Below are 25,424 nucleotides of genomic sequence, written 5' to 3' on the forward strand. Positions count from 1 at the left end.
TATAAAGGAAGATCCTCCCAAAGATTACGAAACTACGAGAATACGTAGGTACGTATCACGCAGGGGGTTAAAGGGGGGTTAAAATTGACCGCTGAAAATTCGACTATTTTTTAATCCTCTGCTGCAACTCAGTTTGGAAGAGACTGGGGAGAAGCTTTCAGACGAAAGTCGTTTCTCGTAATCGGGCGAGATTTGGTAAAAGATTTTATCAATCGTATACAACTCGAAGAAAGTTATAAACAAAGAAACGAGTAACTTCTTTTTTGATCGACAGATAACTTTTTAAATGTAGATACAAGCTTTGTCGCATCGCAACGAGTCCTCTCGACGATCAAACAACATCTCGATCTCGATTTACGTAATACTACGGCGTGACGTACCGCACGTGCGGTACGATAGAAAATTTCCATCGTCTGACGCGAATGTGTTCTGGGAAATGAGGAAAAATACAGTTTCTTATGAGTGAAGCATTACGAATTCCGTTTTCCTTATATATATCTAACGACCGAGTAATAAAAAGCTGTATTTGTTATTGTCAGAAATGTTGACAGCGTTGTCTGATGGAGACGCATTAACAGTAAGAAATAGTAGCTTGTTTGCTACGTGTTATAGGCGTCAACAATAAGTAAATCTTGCCTCTGTAACGATCGTATAAAAATGCTTCACAAAAGTCCTGAAAAACATCCCAAATACATTTACGCGCGATAACTTTCAAAGCTGTGGACAATAAGCACAACAACGAGATATTGTAGTATCGTGGAAATATTAGGTATGAATTTTTCCTGATACTATTTATAATTTGTAATTTATTTACAATAAATTAGTTACACAGATATTAATGAGACGGAAAACGATGATTGTTTAATATGGAACTAAATGTAACAATCTTACTCTAATTCGACCACTCTCGCACTGAACAACGCCAACAACTCAATCTCTCAGCAACGCTAGCAACTCATGCAATTCCACAACGCTAACAACTTAATCTCTCAGCAGCGCTAGCAACTTATGCAATTCCACAACGCAAACAACTCAATCTCTCAGCAACGCTAGCAACTCTCGCAGCTCGACAATGCTAACAACTCAATCTCTCAGCAACGCTAGCAACTCTCGCAGCTCGACAATGCTAACAACTCAATCTCTCAGCAACGCTAGCAACTCTCGCAGCTCGACAACGCTAACAACTCAACCTCTCAGCAACGCTAGCAACTCATGCAATTCCACAACGCTAACAACTCAATCTCTAAGCAACGCTAGCAACTCTCGCAGCTCGACAACGCTAACAACTCAATCTCTCAGCAACGCTAGCAACTCTCGCAATTCCACAACGCTAACAACTCAATCTCTCAGCTATGCTAGCAATTTATGCAATTCCACAACGCTAACAACTCCACTCTCAGCAACGCTAGCAATTCACGCAACTCGTCAACGCCAATAACTCTACTCTTCGACTCCTCGATTAACTCTCGACTCATTCTCGCTTCTCGATCAACAACTCTTTAAATTCAAATCGTCCCCCTCCATTAGCGTTATTTCTTCCTCTCTCTAATCCCGACCTGTTAACGCTCCGCAAGAACTAGGCGACTTTAGTCGCATAGGCTTTTTCCCTATGTAAACTGACAACCGAAGGACAGACGACATTGTTTTGGTCGATTTCTAATCAGGCTTTTTCCTCGCGATACTACGATATTAATAGAAGAAAAATGAGAAAAGTCACACGATACTGACGTTAAATTAGAATTTTTGGAATCGTTTCGGTTACTTTCCATAGACGAACGTCCAGCTGCACGCGCAGGGCTTTCAGAACCGACAGAGGTGGAAAAATTACGAAACTACAAAAGGAACTGGTAACTTGCCAATGTGCGAATATTATTATTTGGAAGAAATTACGGCGTAAGAAATGTTCCTTCAGCCCGCAGCTGTATCAACGAATCGATACGTAGCATGCAACCGCGCGAACCGAGGATTCTCCGTCGATAGAAAATTCTGCTCCCGCCGTAACAAAAATTTCGAAAACGCCCTCCATCCTTAAATCTCCCTCGCCCTAATCTAGCTCGCACGCGAGACATCGCGGCAGATTCTCCGGCAAGGAAGACTCGGTCGCTGAAGGGCAAAATACTGATGCACGATTCTCACGTTCCTGGCAGACACGTTAGCCGTTCCGACCGAGCGATACGGATGTGCTAGGTGTAGACGAGTCGTAGCGTGCTCCGCCCTCATCTAATTACTTCACGCTGCTGCCTCTGTGTACGTATCCACGTGTACGTGTATTTGGAAGCACGAAGCGGAGCTGAGAGAAGCTCGGTATGTCGTGACGCACACACGAAGAGCCGGCGGTGGCCGACTCCCTCTTTCGGCTTAAGCGTATTCCGGCAGCGTGCTCGTGGCGCGGGTCGGTGCGATCTCGCAGGCTGCCCTCGCTCTTTCTCCGCGTGTTGCGGCCGTGAGCGTGTCTTGCTCGCTCGAAGGGCTGTGGTAGAGTAGCTTGCACCGCCAGGGGATGCACGGGGGATGGTTGCGGAGGGGGGGTTATTAGGCAACGCAACACCTCATCCCTCATCCGCGTAACCGCACCGCAGCGTGTATTATGTAACAACACGGAAACGAACTGCGGCCCGGCCGGTCGGTCGGTCGGCGAGAGAGCCACCGAGAGACGAGACCAACCGAGAGCCGAGCTGTGTGTCGTTGTTCCGCTGTTGTTGCCGCCGCCTGCCGCTGTTCCGTTGTTAGCCCCGCTGCTGCTGCTGCAGCCGCTGATATTACACGGTGCGCTAACAACACAGGCGCGTTCGAAATAAGCGTTCGTAGCTCGTAACTCTCGCTCTGTTCCGTATTATTTGCCTGTAAGCAGCGCAGATTTTCCAACTTCCTTCGCTCGCATGTACCGCCAGCTATTCTTCTTTTCTTCTTCGGCTGATAGGCGAAGGCGGAGAACATATCAACGTACGGGGTTACACGTCGGTTACGCGTCTGAAGGCCACACTGCGCGTATTTAGTCGCCTTGACGTATCGAGTTCGTAACAGTTGACGCAAGAGACAGAACGTAGCGTTAGGTTCCTCCGCGAGGCTGCCATGTATCGCGAAATTATGACGAATAGCTCTTTATGCTTGCATCGTCGTTTATGGGAGCGCTCATTCTCGCGAGACATTACGATATTGATTTTCGATATCGTCGGTCAGTCGACACGAGGCCACGCGGCGTAGTAACTCAGGCTGACTTTCCTACGCAAGAAATAAAGAAGGAAATAGCATCTTACCGTCGTAGGCGTATCTCATACGTCCATCCGATACAGGTACCACTGTGTAAAAGATCGTCTGATCGGGTCCTCGGACTCACCTCGAGAAACATGGTGGCGTCCAACGGTGTGAGTTACTTTGTTGCGCGCGTTCCATCAGCAAGAAGCAGATAGCCGGCATTTTCCAACGATGGGATATATTTTTATCGGGCTGCTTTCTAATTTCGTGCGGCGGACTATAAAAATGTCGAGGCTGACGCACGAGCCTCGGTTCCGAGTATCGTCTACCCAAGATAACGCGATCCTCCTCCGGTGTACGTCCAGGCACCGCTCTGTTTTCCGTGTAAATACTGAAAGGAACTGACATCACCTGGTAGACTCTTTGATCTGCCTATCCGGGCAGTTAAGATGTCAAGGCTTCTTATTAAAATAATTTAAGCGGCGACGACGAGCGGCACCGCCGTTCCACGAACGGTATCTCGGCACTTCGTGTCGCCGCCGGAAGGGTCCGCGGCACGAAACCGTCGATGAAGAATGTTCGTCCCTGGTCGCGGCCGGTTAGTTAACGCCCCGGCTAAATAACTGCTCGTACCACGCCGCGCACCGTCCCGGCCGGGCTTGTTATTTCTGAGAGCGTCGCCCTTCGATTTCCACCGAATAAATCCCGACACTCGGACGACGCGTGCCACGTATTTTATTCCGCCATCGTTGCCAACCTAACCTAACCAACCTAACCTTTCGTTAGCATCAGAGGATGATACATCACGTCTTTCTCATTCGGAATGTTCTTCGTTGTCGTTATTGTCGGTCGCAAGTCAGATTGACCAACTCGATTTTTCACCAACGTTTTAATTTCACCCAGAGAGTATTCAATTTTTGCGAAACAAGTCACTTAATTTCTCCATAGGATCGTTCGCCGTGGTACATCGTAAGATTTTTAAACAAACAGCCTTTATAATACCATCGCTCCTCCTTATTCATGGATTTGATCGATGTAGCTTGTGGAAGATTTATACGTCAGGGAGATTCTAATGTATATCTATCTTTCCTATCTTCTAAACAACCGAGCCGCCATCCCTATCCCGTTCCCGAAGCCCTGCCATCCCCGTGATCTGTCTGGTACCTTTAAAATCCCTGACACTTTCCAATAAAACGTGTCGGCCACTACCGACTGTAATCCTCAGACCTTGGCACGTTGTATCCGAATTATTCAACATCGAACATTCCTACAACTAACGGTCCGCTTGTTCCGCTACATGCAAAGTGGAATCGATGGGACGTATGAAAGTACAGAGGACCCGATAGATACCTAGATAGATAGACGGTCCTTTTCCGGTGATTTGAAAATTTCGCGAACGCGATGAGTCCATGGGTCGAGTTGAAAAATTAGCGACTATTAATCCGGCTAGAAACCGATGTAGTCGATAGCAGCTGGACCACGTCGTTGTCTTGGACGGGGTTGTCCAACTAAGGAATAATACAAGCGCGCTAGGCAGAGGAGACCGACCTACCCCTTACTATCCGCACACCCGTCGTCCGTAGATAAATCTTCCCGCCCTCTAATTGGCCTTCCCTCCATTTCCTCGTCCCATACCCTGCCTGCGCCAATTCCTTCTTCTCTTCTCTCTCCTCTCTTCGTATCCACCGTTGTCCGCTTCCCCTCATCTCGTGCCACACTCTTGCTCACCCTTTCCTTCGCTTTCGTCCTCTCTTCTATTCGCCTGGGCAACCCGTGGTCTGTCTCTTCTCTTTCTGCCGTCTCATCTTGGTTCCGCTTCCCACTTTCGAGGCTCGGCACGGCTCCAGAAAACGTTCTCACCCTACGGTTCCTCCGCCCTTCGCCCCCACCTCGGTTTTCCCTCGAGCCCTGCCACAGATCTGGCTTCGCATCCAAGCCGGCGAATTATTAGAATTATTGAACGTTATATTGGCCGCAGAGTGTTCGTTACACGGCCAGAACTCAATTATGAATTAAGTTATCGGGTAATGGCGTCGCGAGATGCATTGCCCTTTCTTCCACGTTTATTCCGCACACAGCAACCGATGGCTTCCGATTTCGAAGACGATTCGAAATGCCAAACATCGCGAGATATTGCCAATAAACAGACAGAAATATATCACTCGTCGTTTGTTAGCTGATCCCTCGATGTACGTTTTCTTCGTTTAAGCTGCGGTTACGACGTGTTTCGATGTGTTCGATGGAACGTCCGAGGACGATGTACGTGCAGGCTCGTCGTATGTGTGTACCTGTGAGCGTGTCGAAGGTTAAGCTACTTAATTATGCCTTTTTTAAAATTTAATTACATATGTGTATGTTTAATGTCCAACTCCTAAGAAACAAGCGATTCGTTTCAATATGTCGGGTTAGCGTTAGTCTCATGGGCGTGTAACGAATCTTCATCCAGACCAGCCGTCCGGATATATATATTGACCGGTATAAATATTGATTTTTATTATTTATTTATTTATATATTTGACGGACTGCGACAGCAATGATTCGCTCTCGTTATTTCACGATATCTATCCACGACTAATCCTCCGCAAATTTGTAGATGTTTGTGTGAAGAGAACGTAGGTCGTGAGGATTAATTGTTGTTGTAACCGTCGAATATATTTAAGTAGTTGGTAAGTGGTGGCTCGAGCGGAAAGGGGGTGATTCTACGCGAAAAAAGAAGTCGAAAATATAGAATAAAAATTTTTCGTTTGACGCTTTATTTTCGAGAAAATCGACTTTGAATCTTCGCTCGGTACGCGTGCACTTGAATTGTCTATTCCGAAGAAATGGCAAGTTGCGAGCAATTGAAAGAAAAGATTATTGCAGCCTTTCGTACTTTAAAACAATCGAATACGTTAGAAAGTGTTCGTAGAAATTTAATTAGAAGGTTCGGCAGAATGGGCGACATTTTCAACAATTTTTGTAATAATAAACTTTATGATTACTTCGTATTATTTCATTATGTATTCCTAATTTTCCGTTACGGCAAGAACAAACTTAAACTGCGATAATATCCATCGAGACAACGATCTACGCGATCTACGCGAAAAAGTGCACGCGTACCGAGCGAAAATTCAAAATCGATTTTCTCGAAAACAAAGCGTCAAACGAAAAATCTTTATTCTATATTTTCGACTTCTTTTTTCGCGTAGAATCACCCCCTTTCCGCTCGTACCACCACTTACCAACCAGCCTGTACAAACGTAGACGTTAGTCGTTAGTACCAAGTATAAATCGCAAAATAACCTAATTATCCTAGCAACCCCTTGTCCTTTGTCTTAGCCTGGCCGATTGTTTATAATCCGCGCAACGCCCCCACGATATAAATTGCAGTAAATCGTAAGATAGATTTAAAAAATAGCGCTCCCAATGTTATTACTATTTTCATCTTACTGTTCAATTTATGGAGTCGAGCGACGTAGTTTCTAGACGGCTCATGTTTGATTGCTTTGAATACGTAATCCCGGAAATAACAGCTCGCCGGAACTTACGTTGTTTCGTATGTCGTTTTCATTAACGACGCGCCAGTTCTGGAAATCAGATTTATTTATACTCGTATGCTTAGCGTGGCTAATGCCACGCGTGTAAATCACGACAATGCGTTTGCTCCGCACAGAGTTTCGTAGCAGGTGTAAAGCGGTGTCCTTTTTAATAAGACAAGATAGCAATAATCCTTGTAGATTTTACGGTGTAAAGACGAGGCTATTTTTCGTTATAATTGCCAAGGTCCCGTTTGCCAGACGTCCAACGAGGTTCAACGTTTCGACTTCGTTATAATGGAACGCCGGCGACGTTTAAAATTTCGTGAACTTGTTACATCTAGGTAGAAGACCCAGCTCGTGACAAAGAGAAAATAGAGCAACCCGCGATTTACCTGGCAATAAAAGTTGACCTCGAGCTGTCGTGTATTCCGCAGAGCAGTATTTTTATCTCGCCCTGATTCACTAACCGATGGGACGCATTCCCCGGAGCCTTGAATTTTGAATGACACCGATATTTTCACAAGATATCTGCAAGCTTTTTTCCCTTCCCACTTCTCTCATTTTCCGCTAAACGACGACAGTTTGAGTTATCATCGCTGCCACGCCGCTAACCTCTGCCGCTTTTTCTTACATTTCCGTGTAAAAAGTATCACGTTTTATTACCTGCGGACGACGTAAAAAAATAGATGACAGTTATATAAAATGTGCACTTGGTTGCAACGCGTGAAATATTGTCGTTGATTATAAAATCGACGTGGGTCTATGCGTCTTTCAGCTGTTGATACTGAAAGGAAAAAAACTATCGTTTGAATATTTAAAGATCGTCGTGCAAGCTACATACCTGCTCTGTTACGCAATGCTGACAGAGTCCAATGTCGTTTTACCTGGTTGACCTCGGCCATTAGTGCGAAAGCATTTCCGCCGCACGCAGATCGGCCCTTCGTGTCGGGATTCCTTAAAAACCGTAGATCAGTGAAACGAGGCACGCACGGTGCTTCCGAAACTGTAACAATTCGTGACCTAACGGTACACGTCGGTGGAAGATGTTTGCGGAAACACCGGCGATCGTCCCGTCACGCGTTTAGCTTCTTTATCTCAGTGTCGGACAGGCGAAGAAGACGGACAAAAAAATACGGTATCTCATTGTCCCTGGGAAATAAAGGCGAAATAAAGGCGAAATAGAGGTCGAGACTCGGCGGCCCCCGCCTCGTTCCCAGCGTTGCGTGGAACCAATGAAGGGTATCGTAAATCTACAGCCGCGCGGGTGGTAGCTTTTCGCCGGTTACTTCTACGTTTGCGTTCGTTTTTTCCCGAATTCTTCGTCCGACCATCGCCCACACTCCGCCCCTTGGTTTTCCCAAAATCGATCACCGTGTCTTCTCATATTTCCCGAAGCTCGAAGTTTCCCTTCCACTGACTGCTCAACAACGCGTTTTATCGGTTTCAAAAATTACAAATTTCCAGAGTATCGCGGCTTCTTTGCTTGCAAGAAATTCCGCGCCCGGTTAATCAAACGGTGTCCGACGTTTCAGACATTTTCCAGTTTGCCCTTGCACAGTCTCGTAGATTTAGCGTAGAATTTTCTCAAAGCGAGCACCTAGGTTGTAGGCTCGTCCTTGGATTTTACAGCTCCGCCACTGTAAATTCCCACGCGGCAAAAAACTAACCACTTTGCTCGGTGCCTTTGGAAGACACGAGGCTCCTCCTTGTTTTTGGAATGTCCCGACTTCCGTAGACGAATCATCGCAAAAGGAATTATCGATCAAATTGACCTGGGATTGTCCGTCGTAGGAATCGTACGCGCCATGATCTGATACGCTCGTGGGGCGAGTAGAGCCAGTAGCACAACCTATAATTAACTCTCTAAACGTGGTTACCATCCTGCGCAGTCGTGGCGTCCAACAGGCCACGTTTACATTGAATACTCAGTGAAAAGGTTCTTGATGATTAAGAGCTCGTTCGCATTCAAGCGGCGCGATCGCCGCCAATGATTCACGGGGCGAAAATGGCAGATGAGACGCGATGGGTACCTCGCCGGGGCCAACGCTGGTAAACTCGACACAGGGGAGCAGGTTGAAAAATAAGCGGAATTTCACTCGCCCCCGGCATAGGGAAAAAGAGGAGACGCGGCGATTGCGAAACAAAAGGCAGGATAATTGTAGTCGGCCCCCGGGGAGGCGGCCGTACAGCGCGCAAGGGCAATCGGCTTTATATGGCGGCCGGTTCGTAATAAACTCGAAGAAGCGGCGCGTTAATTTGTAATCGCTTTTGTGGTTGGCTGATGGCCGCGCCTCTGTCGAGTGGTTTCCAGCGGTGGAAAAGGGCTGTGAGAGCGGAGGTCGCGCGCGCCCATGGCCCTGCAGGGGAAACATCCGCGCGGTGATGGTTATGCAGATCGACCAGGGGTGCTACGGTATCTGACAACGGTATAATAACTCGCCTCGTGGCCGCCTGCCACCGTTTCTCGGCTAACGCGGAAATAAAGGCCAACCCTTGCCTCGCGCGTTTAATAATTTCCAAGCGCTGCGACTGCCACGGCCCGTGACGAAACTCGATGCCGCCACTGCAACTCGAACGTTTCGACACGCTACGACTTCTGCACGCCCCTGGTTCGTCGGTGTCGCGCCACGTCCATTCTCAACCCTCCAGATTCTTCTATATCGATGGCACAACGCCCGCCATGAGAATTCAGACACCATGACGCTCGCAGGAGATGGCGAGAACAGCGGGTTGGCTGTGTGTGCGTTTTGACGGCTCAGGTCGATGGCAGAACAGTCGCACAAGGCTTTGAACGGCCCTATACTTTGAACATTAATATTGCTTTTTATTGATATTAAAGTTGGACAAATAATTTTGATAAATCCTCGATTACGCTTATTTATTACAGCACTCCTGTATATTTTCGCAATGCTCGGCATGGAAACTGTGATGAAAACAATTAGAGTATGAGGAATTGCCGCATCGAGGACATAATTCGTCGATTAATTCCTTGAAAACGAAGGGCCATCCGCTTTTGGCGCTGTTTTACCAGCAACCTGAGGCATCCAATGCGCGTACAGTCGACTCGTTCGAGGTTTCGCGGTTATATATCCTTGTTAGTACACGTTCGATGATTTTCACTATTTTTGTTCGTCAGTTATTATTAAAAAGTTGGCCAGAAAGGACGAGAAATTATCTAGCATTCTCTCGTTTTGCAAAATATGTTGCCCTTTTTATGGTATATCAGACAGGCTGTTACAGGCGAACGATTAAAAACGTTTCAAATGGAACGGAGGGAAAGGAAGAGCGCTGCTCCACACGACGTTGAGGTTCCTTTCTTTTAAGAAACGCGACGCTCGTATTGCGTAATCGCACGTAGAATCTCAGGAATTTGGAATTCAGAACGGTGCTCGAGGCGAGAGCGGCAGTTTGCCAAAAATCGAGAGCCGAAGAAATTTTCCGGTGGCGGCGGAGCGCGCGTTTCCGTGTCTGCCACGGCGGAGGGATGAACGCGCCGGGAATACAACGCGGCTCGGTGCCATCGCGAACGATGGAGGCAACGTAGACGAGGAGGAAGCGATATCGGCGCGGCGGTAGAACGAGAGGAAGACGGCCGTGGTCTCGCGTAGACGCTTGAGAAAAGAAAAAGCAAGGGAAAAGGTGTACCGGCAACAACGTGTACGTGATGTATCGTAGGATGGAGCGTTCGAGCATCGAGAGGCGGCGGAGGAAACGACGGAGGAGCGAAAGGAAAGCCGTGGCTCGCCTCGAAAGGAGGAAGAACGAGGGAGGAACGGAGAACGAAGAAAGAGGCAGAAGGAAGAAAGGGGTTGGCAATGGTTGGACGGTGTGTGTCGGCGCGAGGGGATGGGCAGGAAAGCAGCTACTCGTGTTAGCGACGAAGAAGGATGAAAATAAGGGGTAGCTCGGCGCCGCCGCCCCATGCTTGGCTTGCAAACTGACTTCCGTCCTCCGCGCGACTATTCAGACGCCGTTGGCGTTTTTACCGAGGCGAAGCTCGACAAAAAGAAGGAAAAAAGATATCGGTGAAGGAGCAGGTGGAGAGGTGGAAGAAGGAGAGCGAAGAAAAATATATAGAGCACGATGGAACTGGAGCTAGAGGCTGTGACTGGTTGGGTGCTAGTGGCGCGTTTCCTAGAGGCGAGCTAGCTGCCCGGCTCTCTGCTAGCTAGCCGGCTGGCAGACCCAGCAGCCGGTCCTCGTCCCGTGTACGCCGCCACGACGACCAGCGAGTCTATAATATATCTCTTGCCTTATCTGCCGCTTGCTGTTTACTGCCCGATAGACTCCGCAGATAGCAGGACCCTGCATCACCGCCTCGCGAGAGAGCCGAGTCACTTACTTTTATATATGTTGTTACTTACGTCAGGGAGCACGCGGTAGGGAATTCGTGAGACAAGTTGGAAAATGCTGATGGCCGGACGGAGATAGGACGCGACGCCCGTCGCCGACGTGGCTAAGCGCGACCGACCTTCGTGGAATCCGTCGCCATCCTCCGGCCTGTCCGATGGAAAATGATTTAAACAATGGCCACGCGGCGTATTGCGCCACAACCACTCTCCGAATCTCGGCTATGTCGCTCTACGAATATACGATGACGTTCGTTCGCCACCTTTGCTACGAGACGGCGAACACTCGCTGCCTACCACGAAGCCCAACGAAGGTGAAACAAAAATTCCGGTTCTCGGATTTTACGATTCCTTTCGAACGGGATGCATATCTGCTGGGAATTATCAACACCGAGTTCCATAAGGTAGAATATGGTGTAGTTGGCGGTTGGCGCGTGCCACGAACTCGGTGCAGCTTAGCGAAAGAAATATTAGAATTATTCGTTGGCGAAAGTTTGGCCATTCATCGGGAATTGCTGGGTCGGTGTGGCTCGGCGGTTGGTGGTTTGCCGGGTAGTGCGGCGTCTATAGCGAAGGGCGATACAATCGAACGCGGGACTCGATCGCAGCACGGGGAATCTCGGCTGGCTTGCAAATAAAGAAAATGAGCTGGCGGAAAAGGCAACGTAGACACGAGATAGTGGAGAGAGGTATCAAAGATACACAAGAAGGCGAGCGGTGGTGCTCGTAGCGGAACTTGCTTCCTTCCGCCGACTGATCGACGAGCCAAGTTTTCTCGTCTCTGGGATTTGGGTCGGGATCTCCGCCTTCTTCTTTCTTTTTCCAGCTTCCTCCCGCAGGTTCATCCCTTCGACCTCTTTCCTGTTGGTTTCTTCAGCGCTGATTTTCGACTGCGAGGTTGTTCGTGGGGACCCGAACGCGCGGGTAATTTCCAGCCAAGTTTTTCTCCCTTTCTCGACGTATCGTTCGCTGCCTCATGAAACTTTGATGACGAAAGCAGAAGTTAAGAAGCCGTAGGAAGCCGCGTCCCGGCGCACTCCAGGTGTATACCGTTGCCACGTTTCCGTGCCACCGAAAGAAACCGGACTTCGCGGAAACAAAGCAAAGAAATGTCTCGCGTTCGGCAACTTGCTATAACTTATCAGCCCCGCGTGCACGCAAGAAACGCTGGATTTCGTATTGCCGTATAAAGGCCGAGCTCGCGCCAATCCACCCATCTGCCTAATGTAATTTCAAATTGCACTTACAAATGATTCATCGGCCCCGGCATTTGCATCGCGTTTTAGCGCGATTTAGACGGGCCCTACTCTTTCTTGCCATCCCACCGCCACGATTCGTCTTTCGCCGAAATCACCAACGAGGTGCTGCTTCTATTAAACCGTAGTGGATCACCTTCAGCCAGCTCGATCAATCTTCTTCCTCGTCGGACACCGCCGTATATGGCTGACAGTCTTGCCTCCATCTCTTGCAAATTATATCAGCGACTATTTGTTGCGGAATTTCGTAAAAACCACCAGCGAAAGGGACCAACAATTTTAGACGAAATTCGGCTCGTACGAAAGTTAACCGAAGAAAGTTGCCAGTTCGTCTCGCTTTCTTGCGCACGACCGGCTCCGACACTTTTCTTTGCACGACGACGCGTCTCTTCGCGGCAACCTGTTTTTCCTCCTATTGCATCGCGAATAAATTGCACGCGGATTTATAACGATATAAATGAACGAACGAAGGAACACGTAGACAAAAGGGAATTCCAAGTAGTGGATAAATATTTGAACGCATGAAAAATTCAAAGGGAAACATCAGCAGCGTCCCAAACAAATAAAGTCGAGATGTAAATAACAAACATAAAGTGTACGTAATAATAAAAAGTTGGGTAATGGCGTTTGCTTCGAGCGAAACTTTGGAAAGTGTCCAGTGTACGAAATTTCGATACTCGGAGCACCGTTTCGTTTCGCTTTAACTTTTGCAAACATTGTTCTCTCGTTAAGAAGGGGAAGGGGCTAAGGTTAATTCGTAGAAAAATAAGGCATGTTTTTGCGAATTATTCGTGACGACACAGTTAAAATCTCTTTATTAAAACCAATAGTACGTTAAAGTGTGACGTTTGAAGAATATTATATAAAATTTTCACGGAGAAATATTAACAAATACAGCAATGACAGCGATTATTCGATGCAACTGATAACTTGGAGCTGGATCGTCCGAAATCAAAAAATCAAAGTTCATTCGTTGGGTAACAGTTTCCGAAATTTCAATTTTTCACTTTTTGGAACACATTCAAGGGAAAATTAGCCGATTTTGCGAAAATTTTCGGCTAATTTTCCCTCCCAGCGTTACCTGGGGAAAACTGCTAATAACTTGGTGCTGGATCGTCCGAAATCAAAAAATCAAAGTTCATTCGTTGGGTAACAGTTTTCCCCAGGTAACTCTGGGAGAGTTTTTCGAAATTTCAATTTTTCACTTTTTTGGAACACATTGAAGGGAAAATTAGCCGATTTTGCGAAAATTTTCGGCTAATTTACCCTCCCAGCGTTACCTGGGGAAAACTGTGCTAATAACTCGGTGCTGGATCGTCTGAAATCAAAAAATCAAAGTTCATTCGTTGGGTAACAGTTTTCGAAATTTCAATTTTTCACTTTTTGGAACACATTCAAGGGAAAATTAGCCGATTTTGCGAAAATTTCCGGCTAATTTCCCTCCCAGCGTTACCTGGGGAAAACTGTGCTAATAACTTGGCGCTGGATCATCCGAAATCAAAAAATCAAAGTTCATTCGTTGGGTAACAGTTTCCGAAATTTCAATTTTTCACTTTTTGGAACACATTCAAGGGAAAATTAGTCGATTTTGCGAAAATTTCCGGCTAATTTCCCTCCCAGCGTTACCTGGGGAAAACTGTGCTAATAACTTGGCGCTGGATCGTCCGAAATCAAAAAATCAAAGTTCATTCGTTGGGTAACAGTTTCCGAAATTTCAATTTTTCACTTTTTTGGAACACTTTGAAGGGAAAATTCGCCGGAAATTTTAGCCGAAAGCTGTTACCCAACGAATGAACTTTGATTTTTTCATTTCGGACGATCCAGCACCAAGTTATCCAGCACCATCGAATGATCGCTGTCATTGCTGTATTTGTTAATATTTCTCCGTGAAAATTTTGTACAATATTCTCCGAACGTCATACTTCAACGTACTACTGGTTTTAATAAATAGATTTCAACTGTGTCGTCACGAATAATTCGCAAAAACATGCCTTATTTTCTACGAATTAACCTTAGCCTCCCCTGTAAAGTCACTGCACGAATTAACCGAATTTATTCGATGTAACACTAGGAATTGCTATGGCGTGCACGAGGCCATGATTCAGCAGGCGTGCGAAGCAACTAGGAACGCGTTAAAACGTCAACAAAGACACTCGTCGGTGGGTCCGTTACAAGGGAAACGATTTTAGAACTTCCTGACAAACGCATTCGTCAGCGACGAAATTCGAGTAGAAATATCTTTTCCTTCGAACGAAGCGATCGAAAGCCATGTTTGCCATCCGCGTGCACCAGAAAGAGACAGGCGAACGAAGGGGAAGAAGCGTCGGTTCGTCCCCTCGTCTTTGGCGCAATAGCTGCTCGGAACAGCTGTTGTCCTATGGTGAATCGCACTTTGTTCGAGCACCGGGGGAATAGGTCGGAGCAAGTTTTTCCTATGTACAGGCATTCCCACCCTACGGCCATTTCTAACTGCGGATTTTTCGAGGCTGACGTCAGTCCATCGTGAGCCTGCACGTCCGTCCGCGCGCGTGTTCTCGATTTTTCGATTCGATAACGACTCGATTCGCCGATCGTTTTCTCGCCAGCCAACTTGCCCCGCTATTCATCGACCGTCGTGGAATTTTTCCACCTTCGAATCGTCCGGTGTCCGCGCGTTCTTGCGCCACGAGGTGTTCATGGCAACGAGCGACGACGCGTTTCTTGCATCGTCCGTGCAATGGCCATCGAATGGAAACGACGAACGAGCTGAAGCCAGGCGAACCAAACGCTAGCCGATGTTTCTTCGAGCGTTTATTTCGTCCACCTTACTCGTAGGACGATGCCCAGCGTTTTCCACGAGCTTTGCGAACGAACGTGTCGGAGAATCGCCGAGCTGAACCGAGCCGATCGTTTCAATGGAATCGAAGTAAGCCACGGATCGTAAGTACGCGCTCTCGACCCTCGTCTCGTACCAGCTTCCACGAAACTTCCGCGGGAAAGGTTTTTTCCAACGATGTCCGCCTATTTCACGGCAACTGGGTCAAAGTAATCGGTGTTCTTGCGCGGCCAAGGGATCAGCGTACATACACAAGAAGCTCCATCGTTCAGGGGATCGTTGCATGGATGGTGCCGCGACGCCGTTTATAACGGGACGTTCTTACGATGAAAAATCGATTGCGAATACCTGAAATATGATAATAAAGGTGAAATATCGAGAGGTCCGTGGAAAGTGGCCGAGCGCCGGCTTGCGATCCTTCATCGCACAAAGCCTTCGATAAGGCCGCTATTGGAATCTCGATAGGGGTGGCTGAAGACGGGCGAGTAGTTGGCAGGGGGTTGGATGGGTGGTCGCGGAGATGGGATTTGCGAACCGTCTCGACGGAGGAAGGACGAGCGTGGAGGACCGCGAGGTTACGAGGAAGGGAGGAAAGACCGATGGCTGGACGGCTGTTTGTGCTCGTCTCGCGGCGCGTTCCTGCGCCAGTATTCTAGTTCTGGCGGGATAAAATGTAGATGGATGAGCCATAGATTTATACCGATCCCTGTAATATCGTATCTACGTAGCGCAGCAGAGGGAGCAACGAAGGGTGAAGAGTGGTCGCAGGGGTTTGTCAACGCTGCGTCATGATGTATCGCGATCAGCTGCTGATAACGCATCGAAGATCCATTAAAGAGCCTATTCGCCGAGTATTTTCACGAAGCTTGTAAATCTCCATCTTTCGCGATCTTTTGCACGGTGTTTGCCACTCGCATCATTTGCGATATTTTCTAGAAAAATTCGCAAGAACTCGCTGCCGCGTTTAGAATAGTATTCTTTTTTCGACAGATCGCGCGATTTACCAGTCCGCGAAACGACGTTGCAGCGGACATTATCGATTGAACGCGCGATGTGGCACAATGTCCGACGCGGACATTGCGTACGTTTTAAAAGCCGCCACTGTTTTTCCCCGGACTATTCGTAAATCGTGCGCGTTGATCAATCATTTCCGAATCGCGAAGCACCCGGCAACGGTGGACAGGTCTCATCAATCCGCTATATCGTCGAATCGCGCATAGGGAGGGAAAATATTGGCAAGTGTTTGCAGGGGATCGCAGGTCGAGAGGGAGAGATCGCAGCGACGGTTACCGCACCGGCATATGTAACACGACTGTAACGTCGAACTGGAACATCGTAAACGGTCGATGATCGTTCCTTTTGCCTGGACGCATCGAGGAAAGGAGCGAACAAGTCATTGAAAAAGAGAGGTTTTGTCAGAATACGGGATGTACCGGCGAGCATTGGGTGGAAATTGGGATGAGAGGCAACGGCGGCCAGGGACGTCGGAGGAAAGTGTCGGTGGAGGGGATGGAAGCAGATATATATCCACGGCAATGCGTTACGGGTTCAGCTAAATCCGCCATGATGAATGTGTTGGCGGGAATAAATCCGCAATGCACACCCCCACTGCCTTCATCCTCCGCCGTGCCGACTCCCCCTCCTACTTCAACCCGGGCGATTCCCCCTCGCACCATCTTTCCCACCCCTTAACGGCTGGTCCTCATACACTTTCGAAGCATATCTCGTTCTTCCTTTGCTGCTTTCTGTATTTCTTTATTTTTTCCCTTCTTTCCGTCCTGCTCCCCCCCCCCACTCTTCTTTTCTTCTCCCGCCTCGCATCCCTCTTTTTGTCAGCGCTTCTTCTCCCTCGGCCTGTCCGTCTCTTGGCTCCTTTTTCGCAGTGGTGCGCGTTTTTCCTTTGCTTTCTTTGTTCGGCCGCCGCCTCTTTATATCCGGCCATTCTTCATTTCTTGCGATACTTTTGCGACGCGTATACCTCACGACGTCCGTCATTGCGCGTCTCCCGGTTGTCCGTATAATCGAGCGGCAGAGGGAGGCGTTCGAACAGAGTCGTTTAGCTCGATTACCGAGCGATTTATCCGACTACCACGAGCTTCCTTACGAAAAATTTATAGCCGCGGAGCAAGATGACCGATGAAAGTTTCGTTCGTGCATTGTTGCCATATGGCGGGTGAAAAAGGGCCGGAACGGGCACGCTCGGCAAATAGTTTCATCGATTCGTTTGCATCGCGTATTTAAAATCCAATTCTCCATCCGGTTGTCGATCTTCCGCCAGCGTCTCGGTTGCCTGGCTCGAGGCATGCGGCCGGCAAATACACTGTGTTCTTCCGCGTCCATGACGAAGCTGTGGATGCCGCGCCGATGTCGGTCATGCGCGCGCACGCATAGGCGTAGCGCGGCCGATCACGCTTCTTCTTCCCTCGAACGCTCTTTTATTTATGCTCGTCTGCAGCGGACAGGTGGACGTTTATTAGGATTTATAGAACGGATCATTTCGCGCTTGGCAAGTGATTTTTATCGCTGCTCTTTAAACGAGCTGCGACCTGACGACGCGAGGAAAGAAGGAGGCGCGCGTCGACGATAATTTTCTTTACTATTCGGCGCGACTTTGCAGCGCAAGGCGAGACGAGGGAAAGTATCCCCGGGAAGGAAAATATTTCAGAGTTGCGAACGCGGTGACAAAGGAATCGCCGAAATTCCAACGGCCTCCGGGCAGCGTTGCGCTCGTACGCCGAAAGGAGAAGGAAAAAAGGAGAATCGCAGCCGCGATATTATATTAAGAAATTATGAATCGCGCGCGGTTGCGCGCAAGAAACACGAACCATAAATCTCTGGCCGAGGCAAAACTCTATGAGCCACGAGGAAGATATAATTGACACGACAGGCATAAATTCCATTCACCCATTATTAATGACGTATTTCTCCATTCATTTTCATTCTTCGGTTATAACCACAACTGGTTACTAACTGTTTATCATCTTAGCCATCCGTCCGCGGCGAACGGAAATTTATGTCTTCATCGATAGCCTGCTCGTTGCACGGCCGGGAGCAAGTATTCGCGTTCCATCGTCCGCGCGCCCAGACTTTCTGCCGGACCCGATCAATTATTTCATTCCCTTCGGTGCTCCTTCTTTATTCTTGTGTAATCAACCGTAGAAGATAGGAGGTGGAAAAAATTGTTGAAAAATATAACAAACGACAATCGGCGTACAGAGAAGAAGTGGAAGACGTGGCGTTATTCCAACGGTACGGCACGGTCGTTCTTCGTTTTCGTCGAAACGACCGGTCCCGTGGCGTGTCGTTGTAAAAAGTGAACGTGTCCATGGCGCGGCTCTTTATAGAAAAGATGTACGAGGAACAAACTATAGGTAAGCAGTACGGGGTACGCTTAGCCAAAGGTAGCCCAAGAGAAGACTGTAGGAGGCGGCGGAGGAATAGGAGGCGCAAGCCCAGACACACACCGGTCGGGTTATTTATTGTAACGAGGACTTATGGCGACAGATTTAGGAATTAGGGTATCGCAGCAGGCCCGGCCCCTAGCAAGGGTTTCCATGGAGAACCCGTACGATACAAACACGTAGGTGTATTCCACGGCATACAAATACGACGTCCTAGGGCATCCTACCGGCGAGCACGTATGGACCCACGTGATACCGCAATAATCCACAAGGATTATCCTTCGTGTTCCAGCGCGAGTACGTAGCGAGCAGAGGGCCTATCTGGCCACTGAACTGCCCGGCGATATTCGTATCGTCGTCGAATACGGCCTACGAAATCTGCCTGGAAACCGTTCGAATCGCTTCGCCGGACAACCATAAATAACCGCTATCCGGCAAAGAATCGCGCCGCGGACTAATGATCTTGATATTGCTGCTTATCAAACGATCCGAACTTTATTTTCTCACGCCGAGGCGTTGCGACGCTTTACTAATTTCAATCTCAATGCGTTTCCTTTTTCTACCTTTTTCCGCTTTCGTTTTATCATCCGGGTTATTTACGAATTATTCTTTCGTTCAGATTTTAGTATTAGATATGCTCATCGTCTGTAACGTTACGTGTCGAGAAATAGTTTTCCTGTAATAATTTTCTGCGTGTTGTAAAACTTTACGTATATGTTCGATGTATTTATTTAGGATTTGATTTCATTTATTATTTTTGTATTATTTATTTAGTTATTCTATTTATTAGGAAATTCGCGCACAATTCGATCGGAGTTACGCACATGTTGCAAAAGTAGGTTACCTAAAGGGTGAATGTCGGTAGAAAAATTCCAGATTTTATTTATTATTCTTATATTATTTATTTAGTTATTCTATTTATTAGGAAATTCATGCACAATTCTCTAACTGTTAGTTTGCTTTCCACGGTTACGCACATGTTGCAAATGTCGATACCAAAATTCCAGATCCAGCGATCTCTCGTGGATTAACATTATAAAAATTAACAATATGTTCGATATATTTATTTAGGATTTGATTTCATTTATTATTTTTGTATTATTTATTTAGTTATTCTATTTATTAGGAAATTCGCGCACAATTCGATCGGAGTTACGCACATGTTGCAAAAGTAGGTTACCAAAATGTCGGTAGCAGAATTCCAGATCCAGCGATCTCTCCTGGATTAACATTATAAAGATCAACAATATGTTCGATATATTTATTTAGGATTTGATTTTATTTATTATTATTATATTATTTATTTAGTTATTCTATTTATTAGGAAATTCATGCACAATTCTCTAACTGTTAGTTTGCTTTCCACGGTTACGCACATGTTGCAAATGTCGATACCAAAATTCCAGATCCAGCGATCTCTCGTGGATTAACATTATAAAAATTAACAATATGTTCGATATATTTATTTAGGATTTGATTTTATTTATTATTCTTATATTATTTATTCATTTATTCTATTTATTAGGAAATTCATGCACAATTCTTTAACTGTTAGTTTGCTTTCCACGGTTACGCACATGTTGCAAATGTCGATACCAAAATTCCAGATCCAGCGATCTCTCGTGGATTAACATTATAAAAATTAACAATATGTTCGATATATTTATTTAGGATTTGATTTTATTTATTATTCTTATATTATTTATTCATTTATTCTATTTATTAGGAAATTCATGCACAATTCTCTAACTGTTAGTTTGCTTTCCACGGTTACGCACATGTTGCAAATGTCGATACAAAAATTCCAGATCCAGCGATCTCTCGTGGATTAACATTATAAAAATTTACAATATGTTCGATATATTTATTTAGGATTTGATTTTATTTATTAATTTTGTATTATTTATTTAGTTATTCTATTTATTAGGAAATTCATGCACAATTCTCTAACTGTTAGTTTGCTTTCCACGGTTACGCACATGTTGCAAATGTCGATACAAAAATTCCAGATCCAGCGATCTCTCGTGTATTAACATTATAAAAATTAACAATATGTTCGATATATTTATTTAGGATTTGATTTTATTTATTATTTTTGTATTATTTATTCATTTATTCTATTTATTAGGAAATTCATGCACAATTCTCTAACTGTTAGTTTGCTTTCCACGGTTACGCACATGTTGCAAATGTCGATACCAAAATTCCAGATCCAGCGATCTCTCGTGGATTAACATTATAAAGATCAACAATATGTTCGATATATTTATTTAGGATTTGATTTCATTTATTATTTTTGTATTATTTATTTAGTTATTCTATTTATTAGGAAATTCGCGCACAATTCGATCGGAGTTACGCACATGTTGCAAAAGTAGGTTACCAAAATGTCGGTAGCAGAATTCCAGATCCAGCGATCTCTCGTGGATTAACAATATAAAGAGTAAATTATTGTAGGAAAATTCCAAACCCAGTGGTCTGTCGTTGGTCTCGAAGGAATGTTGATATTCCATGGCGACAGGGTTGCGTTTCTCAGCAACCGCGTGGTCAACGTCTGACCTGTCGCTTGCTTATGAGATTAAATGAAATTGCCGATAACAATATGTAGGCCGTTACTGGCAAACGATCGTAATCGATCGATAATTGCAAGAACGAGAGGCCAGATCGTGTGGACGTTGAAAATTACGTCGTGACATCGTTGGTCGTGAGTCATCCGGCGAGAAAACGGGCGCACGATACGCGTTGAAAGGACGCTGCGGTGGGGAGAACGAAACCGGTGCGCGGAAGAGAATCGCGGCGCTTAGGCGCGAGCTGCATGTGAAATGAGTCGAGAGGATAAATAACCGACAGCAATAAGCTCGCGTGAAATTATGAATCTTGTCATCCCTCGTTCTCCGTCTCCTACGTTATATCTCGAGAGCCAACCCTCTCGATTATTGTCCCTTTTTTGGGGAGGCTGACTGACGACCGCTTCGTCCAATGAGAAAGGGTTACGTGAGTCACGAGATTGATGGAACTCAGATGGTAGACAGAGCTTCGTCGATTATCGATTTTTAATTATTACGATCCTCTTTTCGTTTAATTTCGCCGATATTTATCATCGATCGTGAATGACCATGAATTATGGTTATATCACGTTCAATGTCTACGGAAGAGTTTATCCAATATGTGTTAACCTGTCTTTAGGGGTTTTTTCCCATGTTTTACGATTAAACGGTGGAATTTTAATAACATAATCGTAACGAAGATAGTTCGTCAGTTGCAAACACTGTTTTAGTGTTAGTTTCGCGGGAGCACCTGGTCGATACACCTGAAAGTGCCACATCTATACTGAAGAAGAGATCGCGAGGTTTTCTTCTGCTGCAAAATACGACGTACACAGGATTGCTGCCATGAAACTAACAACATGATATCTTTCTATCCTGAGTGGATCTTTCTATCATAGATCTATGACAGTATGACGAGCATTATTTTTTGGAATGTTTCAGGAGATAAGAATACAATTTTCTATAGTACACTAGACATGAATCTTTTCTTATGTGTTGAGATTGAGGTTGATTGATCGAAGAACGAGTGGATGAATCACGAAGAAGTTGATAGAAGAAAGACAACTGACCTTAGAAACCAAGGAAAAATACATCAAATTGTTCGTCCATCTGCAACTGATATTCCTATGGAGAAAGTTGCAGCACTTTACCATTACCATCCACACAAAATGAGTGGTGTTAATCTTCTTTTTCCCAGCAAATACTGTTGATGTTGATTAATCGAAGAACGAGTGGATGAATCACGAAGAAGTTGATAGAAGAAAGACAACTGATCTTAGAAACCAAGGAAAAATACATCAAATTGTTCGTCCATCTGCAACTGATATTCCTATGGAGAAAGTTGCAGCACTTTACCATTAGAACCACCGATCCACACAAAATGAGTGGTGTTAATCTTCTTTTTCCCAGCAAATACTGTTGAGGTTGATTGATCAAAGAACGAGTGGATGACTTTGTAACAGAAAAGTATATTGAAATAATTAAAGGTATAGGTATAATGTACAAGTTTATGCTGATGCAGATCCTTGCTGTCTTAGTGTTGCAACACAATGGAGAAATAGGGTCAGGTTCATATATTTACAGCAGAAGGACATTATCAAAAAGGTTAACCTTGTTGCTTTAGCTGCAGGCTCCAAGGAACATAAATAGAAATCTGTTTATTAGTTGCTTTGCTGCTAGACCTTGCAACCCAAAACATAATGTATATTCAAGGGCACAATAATATGCACCTCTCCTTATTTAGAATATTTCTGCGTAACAACAGTCTCCAGGCCACGGATGTACACAAATAAAGATGTACAGTTTTTCTTCAAGTAATTACCTCAACAAATACTAAGAATATATAGATGATTTTTCATAATATTGTAGTATGTTGGTCGAGGGGCCTGGGGGGTGTCGGACGAATTATAACCAAGCTGTTGGGGGTGTGCATGATGTGCTAAGACAAAAGACAAGGGGTTGCTAAGTGACATAAACGAATTAACAGCATTGTGAGTCGAGAAGTCAGAGAGTGTTGCTGGTGTTGTCGAGAGAGCGTTGAATCCGTGGTGATGAGAGTTGCAAATTAACAATCTAGTTGTCTTAATTATAATACGCAATCGTGATTAGTTCACGTTAAACAACCATCGTTTGCTGTTTAATCAACACCTGTTTAATCCATTTATTATAAATAAACTAATTGTAGTAAAGATACTACAACATTAACGTCGTGTTCTCTGTCTGCGAGTTCAATTAATCATAGACCTTCGGTCTGTTTATCACGAAACGCCAGATTACCGATTGCAGCGTGATCGCGCGTAAGTGTTTCGTTGGCCGCGAGAAATTCCCGTCCGCCATGGACACGCGCGCAAGAAAGTTGAAGCGATTTGGACGTATTCGAAACACACGATGGAAAGTTTTAACGGGCGCACGAAATCGGAATCCCAAGGGCCCGTGGACGTGTTCCGATGATCCGGTTGTGTGACATCGCGTGGAATTCGAAAGCGCGGCTCTGCTCGATCGATGGGACGGGACACACGAGCACCAGCGAGAGGCGCATCAGGCTGTGAAGCTGGAGTCTCGGGGTCGCGCGAGTCGAATCCCGAAGCGCTGGCCACGCTGATTTATACGAGTGGGCAGGATCAACAACCGGAGAGCTGTTTAGCCGGTGCGTCTCATATTTATTTATCGGTGGCTGGAACAGCTCTGGCGCGATTTTAGCGCGTGCACGCGCGAAAATCAGCCTCTCTGCCCTTTTCTTTTCTGCTTCTCTGGCTGTCGTTCTTTTCCGACCGTTTGTTTCTCCACGCCAGTCCCACCGCGTAGCTTTGCGATCGTTGCTGCGACCGGCGGCGAAACGTTCGCGAACCGACTCGCTGCAGGAAGTCGGAGTAGGAGCGAGGGCGGAAGTGACGCCGGCGCCTGAACGGAGCCAAGGCAGGGCGCCGGTGCGCTCCGATGCCTCTATCGCAACGTCCACCACTGTGTCTTCGTTATGTCATCTTCCTCGCTCGTTTCTTTCTCACAGTCACCGACCCTTCTGCTTATTAATGTCGAATCGTCTTTTCTTCGCGCTTGAGAGATAGCGCCACTTTTGCGCAACCTCGATGGCCGATAATTTCCAATGTTTTTTCAACATCGATTTCCAGCACTGCGCGTGTTTTATGGACAGAGTAATGTTTTTATTGCGCGGGTAAAATACGCCAGGCAAATGAACGAATTACGGTGGCGCTTGGAACGGCGGAGAATTTTGGGAAATTTGTTGTGTCGCGCGCTAAAAAACGTGATTACAATTTGAAAAACAAAAAGCTAACGCGAGACGTAATTTACCCTAGCGCGTTACACTGCGACCAGCTTTATAACGGCTGTAATTACAGAAATTGATGGTCTGCCACGTTTTTTCACTTAGCTGCGATGCTATCGGTATCGAGCGGGTCGATATCTGATCGCTGATCGATGATCGGTCCCTTCGGCTGGCGCTACGAGCGAAACGACGCGCAACTCGCTCAGGTATTCCCGATCGTGATTTCCTGATCAGCCATGCACGGACTAGCGAGTGTGCGCCAGGCCTACGTTACCACGTTGCACGTTCACACTTTTTAGTATGTACGGTTCGTCTTTCGATCGTCGGATTGGATGTTCGTCGCGTAGACGAGCATCGGCCCAGGCTGTGCGCACGCGGACGATTTAAACTGTTCCGTCAGTGTGGGCGTGTAATTGTTACGGGTGTCTCGTGCGCGCACCGCCGTTCAAAATTTATCGTTCGCCGTGTGTGTAATGCGTAAATTATAAACGCTCGGCTATTAATTAATCCCGCATAGATTTCGCCGCGGCTTCCGTTGCTTCCTGGCCGATCAAAATATTGCCTTAATTGATGAGCACATCGGCCCACTGAAAAATACATACATCGTGCCGGCCTCTGGGATATCGTAGACAGAACGAATAGAGCAAATGCTACATTTAATGCGAGACGCGAGCAAATAAATAAATGCGTACGATGGATACGGTTGCGCGTCGTTCCCGACATTTCCGCCAATAATTCAGCGGCTAAAGTGTCGCATCAGTTTGAAAATCCTGCTCTTTTATTCGTAAAGAGCTTCCTTCGGGCTCTGCACCTTTCCTCCATTATCTTCGTACCGAAGATTTTCAGATATCGATCGATCAATTCTCGCTCTTGCACGCGATAAGTGTGCAGCTTCAGACAGCGACGCTTTAAACGATGATACTTCACTTGTAACACAGCTACTGTTTTTCTTATTTAACGTGCTTTGTCTAAAGGCAAATAGATTAGCAATTTGATTACAATTTTATTATAGATGTTTAATACGAATATTTCAGCAATTTTAGGATAAATCAGGGAGCAAA

This window comes from Bombus terrestris, chromosome 18, assembly GCF_910591885.1.
Source record: "Bombus terrestris chromosome 18, iyBomTerr1.2, whole genome shotgun sequence".
Taxonomy (NCBI): domain Eukaryota; kingdom Metazoa; phylum Arthropoda; class Insecta; order Hymenoptera; family Apidae; genus Bombus; species Bombus terrestris.